Source organism: Henckelia pumila, chromosome 4 (assembly GCF_033568475.1).
Source record: "Henckelia pumila isolate YLH828 chromosome 4, ASM3356847v2, whole genome shotgun sequence".
Classification (NCBI taxonomy): domain Eukaryota; kingdom Viridiplantae; phylum Streptophyta; class Magnoliopsida; order Lamiales; family Gesneriaceae; genus Henckelia; species Henckelia pumila.
In genome coordinates, this window is record NC_133123.1 from 56,422,762 (window position 1) to 56,431,231 (window position 8,470).

The 8,470-nt window shown below is 40.5% G+C and overlaps 1 long non-coding RNA gene across 1 annotated transcript; it reads right to left on the minus strand.

Moving 5' to 3' along the window:
- Positions 1-5,720: 5,720 nt before the first annotated feature.
- Positions 5,721-8,058, minus strand: LOC140867481 (uncharacterized). Its single transcript, XR_012145159.1, has 2 exons — positions 7,865-8,058; positions 5,721-5,956 (listed from the first exon to the last, which is right to left on the minus strand). It is a non-coding gene; the product is annotated as an uncharacterized lncRNA (long non-coding RNA).
- Positions 8,059-8,470: the final 412 nt, after the last annotated feature.

The window sequence follows — 8,470 nt, forward strand, 5'->3', positions numbered from 1 at the left end:
CATGCATTGCCGGATTCACGCAATTTATGTCTAAACATGCATACAATCATAATATCACATATTATATAGGATGATCGATTCCATTTCTAATTGACCCGTGGTTGCCAATCACGGGTCTTAGTCCAATCCTAGGTAATATGCAGTATGCAAATGCAATCCTATTACATATGCTTCCAATTTACATTTCTTCAGTCTTCATTGTCTGCTGGGCCCACCATCTTCAAATCTTGATCTCCCACTAAATCTAATGTATTTACAATTAAATAACAATGACAAGTAGGGGATACATTTTTAGGGGGTGGGAACGGGCTATAAACCAAGCCCACTTTTATTACATATGACATTCATATCGGGCCATAAACCAGGCCCATTAATAAAACCAACAACAATAAAGACAAAATGTAAATTCCTAACATACACCTACAATTGGTCATGGCAATCGATCATCCTTATCCAATAACATTTAATTCAAAATTAATTTATTGGATAACATGCTGTGGCAATTCAAATTTAAACAAGATAAAATCATATTTTATATATAAAATCACATTTCACATATAAAATCATATTTTATCTCCATATCAAATAAAATCATATTTTATCTATAAAATCCAATTTTACAAATAAAATCATATTTTATCTAATATATCATAAGATCATATCTTATCATCAATTGTACCAAAATAATTGATTTCAAAATTCAATTTACGGATAAAATATTAAATTTTCCAAAAATTCAAATTTATCCAAAATCAATTTTAAAATTTACGGACTCGAACAATTCGATCCGAAATCTCGTGAACCAATCAAAAACAATTTTTGACCGGACCAAAAATAAAATTTTAAATATTAAAATTAATAAAAATATTAAAAATTAATTTTTCTCGCGGGCCACCCGGGACACTCCCGGGTTGGCCCGCACCCGGGGCGCGGGCCGGGGGCAGCCCGGCTGCCCCCTTAGGGCAGCGCCTGGCGCCGCCCCTGGGCGGCGCCGAGCGCCGCCCCTGGGCAGCGCCGAGCGCTGCCCTGCGCAGCGCCGAGCGCTGCCCTGCGCAGCGCCGAGCGCTGCCCTGCGCAGCGCCCAGCGCTGCGCTGGGCAGCGCACAGCGCTGCCCTGGGCGGCGCCGTGCGCCGCCCTGGGCGGCGACGGTCGCCGCCTTGGGTGGCGCCGTGCGCCCCCTTTGGGCGGCGCCGTGCGCCGCCCGGGGCAGCAACAATTGCTGCCCCACCGGGCAGCGATCCAATCGCTGCCCGGGTTTTGCCCCGAAAAAAAATTTTTTTATTTAAAATATTTATTTTGTTTCAAAAACCGAGACTCAAAAATTTTTTACAATTGATTAATTCAATCGATTGATCTGAGCAACCTGGCTCTGATACCACTGTTGGAAAACTGGCGAGTTCCCAGACCAATTACGATTGATACCCGGTGCAGCGGAAGTTTAAAATTTTTTTTCATGGAACGTTTCCATGGTATGGGTATCAACCGTTCATCGATTGAATTACGTGTGTGTAAAATTTAAATAACAATTAAATAAATTTTACCTCAAATCTCGCAACGAGATTAATGGACACCAACAGAACAATTCTGCTCTTGTTGTCTCTCCCTGGAACCGATGAACGCCTTCAATCAGGTCCACGAACAGAGGTTTAATCCCTCTGATAGATTGCACTAGAAAATCTATCAGAAGTTTTCTGCGAAGAGAATACACGAATTTGATTCGCTATTCCAGACTGCAATTCAAAATCACAGACCGGAATTTCTCAGACAGAGAGGGAGGGGGGGGCGACGGCCAAGCTTGAGAGAGGGGCTAGGGTTTCGATTTTTTTCTCTCAAAATTATGAGCTATCGTGTGTAATTTCTGTACTGAAATAACTTATTTATAATGCAGGCCACTAACACCTTAGGGCCCATTAGTCATAAGCTGGGGCCCGACAAGCAAAGCCCGCTCGTTCAGAAATTAATATAAAATTCATCGTGACTCCGATTGATGAAACGATTTCACCAATGTGCACAGAAACCATTTCTGCACGTTTTAAAGTCAAAATAAATTTTCCTGAATCCGAATTCAGTGGTTTCCAAAAATGTCCATCCCTATGTCATTTTAGGAAATCCTACTCCCTTACTCTTATTTAAGAAGTCCAACTCCTTAGTTCATTAAATTTAACTCTTTAAATTTAACTATCTCAACGGGGATTAAAACTCCATTACACTGTGTGACCCTCAATGGTTCAGGGATACAGCTAGCCGTGGGCTCACAACTCCTTGTGACTCGGAACTACACTTTCCGACTTGCCCAACGAATCATGGTAAAGCGCCTAGCAACATCGCCCCATGATTCCCTAGGTATCACTGATAGTGCCTACAAGAACCAGTAGATTTTGGTTAGCGTACAGTACGGTCCCTTCATCCATATATCCCGATCGAATCAACAACCATTGGTATATCGAGAGTCGCTCAAGATTCGATAACTATGCAATACATCTTGAAGATCAAATTAGTGACATCGCATGTGCTACTAAGAAACCATTTCTTAAATCACATCAAGTACTCTGGCCAGAGATTTGTCACACTAATATCTCCTCAGATCGCATAGGATATCCACACTCGCAAGTATGTGGTGAATCCTTGACAACAATGCATTGACTCCTATATGTGTCGTAACTGTACCCAATCTCGACACCTGATGACCCCCTCAGAGTCGGTAAACGAGTCAAAGCACAGTACTAGCATATAGAGTCTCCATGATGTTTCAAGTCGTAAGGACTAATGGTGTACAACCAAAACCGCGGACTTTATCCACTCGATAAGTGATAACCACTTGGAAAGTCCGGATAGGGTAGTTCGACTATTCATCCTATGAATATCCATTTGCATGCTTCGAACATCTCCATGTTCCCTACCAATGAAACGTGGTACTCCGCATCGCAAATGCTAGTCTCAAACTCGAGCGATCCTTATCCTTATTATCGGACGGCTCAATCGACTAGGAACGGTTTTAGAATATACAGTGACTATAAGATGTATTTCATGATAGACATCTCCATGTTCTACCACATCTTACATACACTATAGTATATTCAAGGTCTTTATCAAAACAACAATAGTATATCACAATATAACAATATGAAGTAATATAAAGTCATTGCCATAAAAGTGTAAATAATATTAAACAAAAGATTGTTTATACAAAGAGTCAACAAAGCCCATAGCCACACAGTTGGCTCACTGGGCACCCACTCTTACATGTCTCAGGAGCAGGCTACTGAGGGAAGCGATCGCATGTTGGCAGGTACCTTTTTGTTATGTGGTATTCCTGCACTTGTCTTAATTGATACTGGAGCATCGCATTCCTTTATTTCTAGTCGCTTTGTTAAGAGACATAGATTACCATATGTATCATTAGATTTGGATTTAGTTGTATCTACTCCGCTGGAGCAGGAGATAGTAACTACGCTTCTAGTGATGGGTTGCCTTCTAGAGTTTGAGGGTCATGTGTTATTGGCTAATTTGATGATATTAGCGATGGCAGATTTTGATTGTATTTTGGGAATAGATATGCTGACTTTGTATCACGCTACTGTGGATTGTTATCAACTTCTGGTACAGTTTCATCCGGATGAGGGTGATAGCTGGTACTTTTATGGTGAGGGTGCGCGACCTCCAATGCCACTTGTATCGGCTCTGAAGGCATGTCATGTCCTGGAGTCAGGTGGGGAGGGCTACCTCATTTATGCAGTTGATATGTCCATGAGTAGTTCGATTATTGATTAGCTACCGATAGTAAGTGAGTTTCCTGATGTATTCCCTGATGAGATTCCTGGTTTTCCTCCGGTTCGAGAGATTGAATTTGGTATTGATCTAGTACCAGGAACTACGCCAATATCCCGAGCACCTTATCGTCTGGCGCCGTTAGAGATGATGGAATTGAAACAGCAGTTTTAGGATCTGCTTGATAAGGGATATATTCGTCTGAGTGTTTCTCCATGGGGATCACCTGTTTTGTTTGTCAAGAAGAAGGATGGATCGATGCGATTATGTATTGATTACAGGCAGCTGAATCGTGTCACCATCAAGAATAAGTATCCTTTGCCGTGGATTGATGATCTGTTCTATCAATTACAGGGTACTTCTGTTTACTCTAAGATATATCTGAGATCGGGATACCAACAGATGCGGGTACGAGACTCGGATATTTCTACGACTGCTTTTAGAACCAGATACGGGCATTATGAATTTCTGGTGATGTCATTCGGTTTGAAGAATGCACCGGCAGTTTTTATAAATTTGATGAATCAGGTATTTCGAGAATATCTGGATAGATTTGTCATCGTTTTCATTGATGATATTCTTGTCTATTCTCATGACAAGGATGAGCATGCACAGCATCTGAGAATTATGTTGCAGACAATACGAGAGAAGCAGCTGTATGCGAAATTGAGCAAGTGTGAATTTTGGCTTGATCGGATAGTGTTTCTCGATCATGTGATTTCTAGTGAAGGGATATCTGTTGATCCTAGTAAGATAGAGGCAGTGCTGAACTGGTCTCGTCCGACGGCGGTTGCTGAGATTCAAAGTTTCTTGGGTCTAGCCGGTTATTACCAACGGTTCATCGAGAATTTTGCACAGTTGGCCAGGCCTTTGACTCAGCTTACTCGGAAAGATGTTGCCTTAATATGGTCCTCGGATTGTGAGGAGTCATTTCACGAGCTGCGTAGACATCTTACTACTGCACTTGTGCTAGCTCTACCTTCTGGATCAGGAGGTTATGTTGTCTATACTGATGCCTTTGGTCAGGGGTTAGGTTGTGTTCCGACACAGCATGGACATGTTATTGCCTATGATTCTCGACAGTTGAAGACGCATGAGAATAATTATCCAGTACATGATCTCGAGTTAGCCGCCATTGTATTTGCGCACAAGATTTGGAGACATTATCTTTATGGCGAGAAATTTGAGATATTCACGGATCACAAGAGTTTGAAGTATTTATTTACTCAGGCGGAGTTGAATATGCGACAGAGACGTTGGTTGTATCTTCTGAAGGATTATGATTGTGAAATTAAATATCATCCAGGTTCTGCGAATCTTACTGCTGATGCCTTGAGTCGGCAGTTGAGACTTTCTGCACTTCAGACTAGGGAAATATCTCATATGATTCAGGAGTATTGTTCATTGAGTTTTACACTCAAGCACAAGAAAGGAAGAAATGGAATTCTTTTGTATACTATTCTATCTGAGCCAGCATTGTATTCTTGGATCAGAGATGCTCAGATATCTAATGTTAAGACTCAGCGTTTGGCACGTCTAGCCATTGGAGTTAATACATCTGGATTCCATTACCAGGCAGATGGTTTATTGTGCTTATCGAATCGAGTGGTTGTACCTGATGTTGCGGAACTCAAGAATGATATTTGAAACGACCCTAACCTCTATGCTTTATTTAATTTAAAGGAAATTACGGATTTATAAAAATTTTGCCATGACTTGTTTGCAAAGCAAACAAGCCATCTTAACCCAGTCAGCAGTTCAAGTAAGGAAAAGCAATTGACGTAAAACTTAAGTGCGTTAAACATAAACATGCAATCCTAGTAACCACCTCCCGGTTACAGCATAAAGTAAACTAAGGAATTTAAAAGAGTGCGTTAAACATAAACATGCAATCCTAGTAACCACCTCCCGGTTACAGCATAAAGTAAACTAAGGAATTTAAAAGAGTGCGTTAAACATAAACATGCATAGGTGATGGCATACTACAAATCTTCAACTGTAGCACAGGGAATACACATCCTGGCTAAAAACACTGTAAGTACTCAAATAACTCTTCATTATTACATAACAGAGTAAATATGCGGAAAACATAAACATGCAATAGCGACGGTCATTGGGCTTCGCACTACCAGTGGCCTCAACCCAGTGGATCCTGCCCCTCCATCGCCTCAACATAAAACTCATCACCTGCAATCAAACAAGCGTAGTGAGTCTAAAGACTCAACAAGCATAAACAGTTGAATATCAAGGTTTAAAAATAGATGATGCTTTACTCAAACTATGATACTTAGTATACTTTTGAACTTTAACTGTAAATATGCATGAAACTAGAGTGTATAGGAAACATGCATTGATGAACTCACGCTATAGAAGACTTTCAACTTTCTTGACATAAACCTCATGCTTTACTTAACCTCATACTTTTCTTAACCTCATGCATGACTGACTGACATCAACGTAAGACGAGTCAAACTGAAACTTTAAACTTTAACTTTTAAACTTCTCTTTTCTTTTTCCTCTTAGAAATCAGTTCCTTGATTTGTGACCCTCTGTTTCGATCATGATCATGGCTGCAGTGCACTATGCCGGCAAGACGACGAGATTTCTCCCGACGAACTTAACCCCTCTGTGGCAAGGAGACCGAGATTGCTCCCGATCCCACATTGCCCCTCTATGACAAGGAGACCGAGATTGCTCCCGATCCCACATTGCCCCTCTGTGGGTAGGGTAAACAAGATGTCTCTTGCTCCCTACCTAAACCTCTGTAACCTCTTGGTGAGTAGACCGAGGCATCCCCCGGCCTAACAACACCCCTCTTTGTCACAAACAAATCACTTCATTCAAAAACATTTACTTTCTTTTCCTTTTCATTCATTAAGACTCGACTCACACCTTTTTAATCATGCATACATGAAAAGACCTCCTTTCACATTATTTTTCTCAAGAACATGCCATATGCACACGAACATGCAACCTTTAAGATGTGAGACTCAACTCAATTATGCTTTGGCATGCAAGACTCAAAGAGACTTTCTTTAAATTTTTCTTTGGCATCAAGAATAAGACTCACACACCCGAACGTGCAACTTCAAGAATGAGACTCGACTCCATTGCATGTGAGAACGATGAGCGAGTGGCTGCCCCTAACCCTCAAGACTTTACTCTTTTGCCAAAGTCCTAACTTTTCAACTTAGACCGAGCAAGAAAACTGAAAAACCCTTTTTCTCACTCATGCCTTAACCAAAACCCGTCCCGCTTGAACCGACACATTCCTAACTCTTAAAATTTACCATATGACCAGGTTTCAACTTCCTTTGACCTCTTATACAAAATTCCAAACAACCCATCCCGGACAGCCCACTTTTGACTATAAATTTCTGCACCGACACTTAAACTTCAAAAATTCATAACTTATTGAATACTTATCCGAATTAAGCCCATTTTATACCGACACGACCGCAACGTCATGAACTAAACTTAGGACAAAACAGAATCGACACAGACCTCGACCAGGAAACTGCCCTGCCCCGAATTCAGACTGCCCTGTCCAAACTAGACACCTCAAATGCCCTACTAGTTTGTGAAACCTTCACCAATCATGCACCCTTGCTTCTAAGACCACTCCAATCCATCAAACACACTTAAAACCATCTCTTAGGACTTACATCAAATACTTGGGCAGCCCACTTCTTCACTTCGACATCACATATCAAAATTTACATGATTTTGCACCAAAAAGTGGCAACCTCAAGAGCAAACAATCAAGACCAATGCAATACATCAAAATGCTTCAAACACACTTCATTTCCATCCCTTACACATGTAAATTTTCGAAAATAGGGCACACCAATTTCTGGAAATTCGAAATTTACTTCATGCATGCAAAATGACTTAAGCTTTCCAACACAACTCACCATTTATCAACTTAAAACTCAATCTAATGCATAAATTCGAAAATCCCACATAAAAATCTAAAATTCCAGAAATGTATCAAGTCATACATGCTAAAAATCATAGTCATTTCGAAATTTAAAAAGAAGCTAGGAGCAAATACATAATAGCTTGATTGAAAGCCCAAGAAAAGTCTACACTTGCCTTCAACCTTTAATACCCACAAAATTTCGAAATGCAAAGAGGAGAGGGGCTGGACTTTTGCTCAAACACCAAGCTACTACTCCTATGGAGGTCCTACGGCGACGTCATCGGCGGTGGAGGGCGGCGGCGGCAGCTAAGGCTTGAGGGAGGAGAGGCCGAAATGCTTGGAGGGAAATGGGAGAAAAGATAGTGGAGGGGGCGGCTCTTCATCAAAAGAAAGGGGATAGGGTTTGTAAAATATTAGTAGAGTGAATTGTGTGTATAAAGTAGTATAAAGTAGTTTTATTTTGTGTGTATTGTGTGTATAAAGTAGTGTGAATGTGTGTGAGTCAATGGGTAACTTTGACTAGAAAAAGAGCTATCTAAAAAAAAACAACTTTCTCTTTTCTTTTCAAAATAAAAGCTAGCACTAACACTCTCCTACATTTAAAATCTCTAACAAAATAATCAAAGTTGGAATTTAGTATTCCGGGTCTAAAATACTGTTTTTCAAAGAATTTTTAAAATAAACTCAAGAATGCGATAAATGCGATTCTTGTTACCCGAAAATTCTAAAAATCCAAACTTCATCATTTTCCTCCAAACTCACACTTAACATTTTTAGAA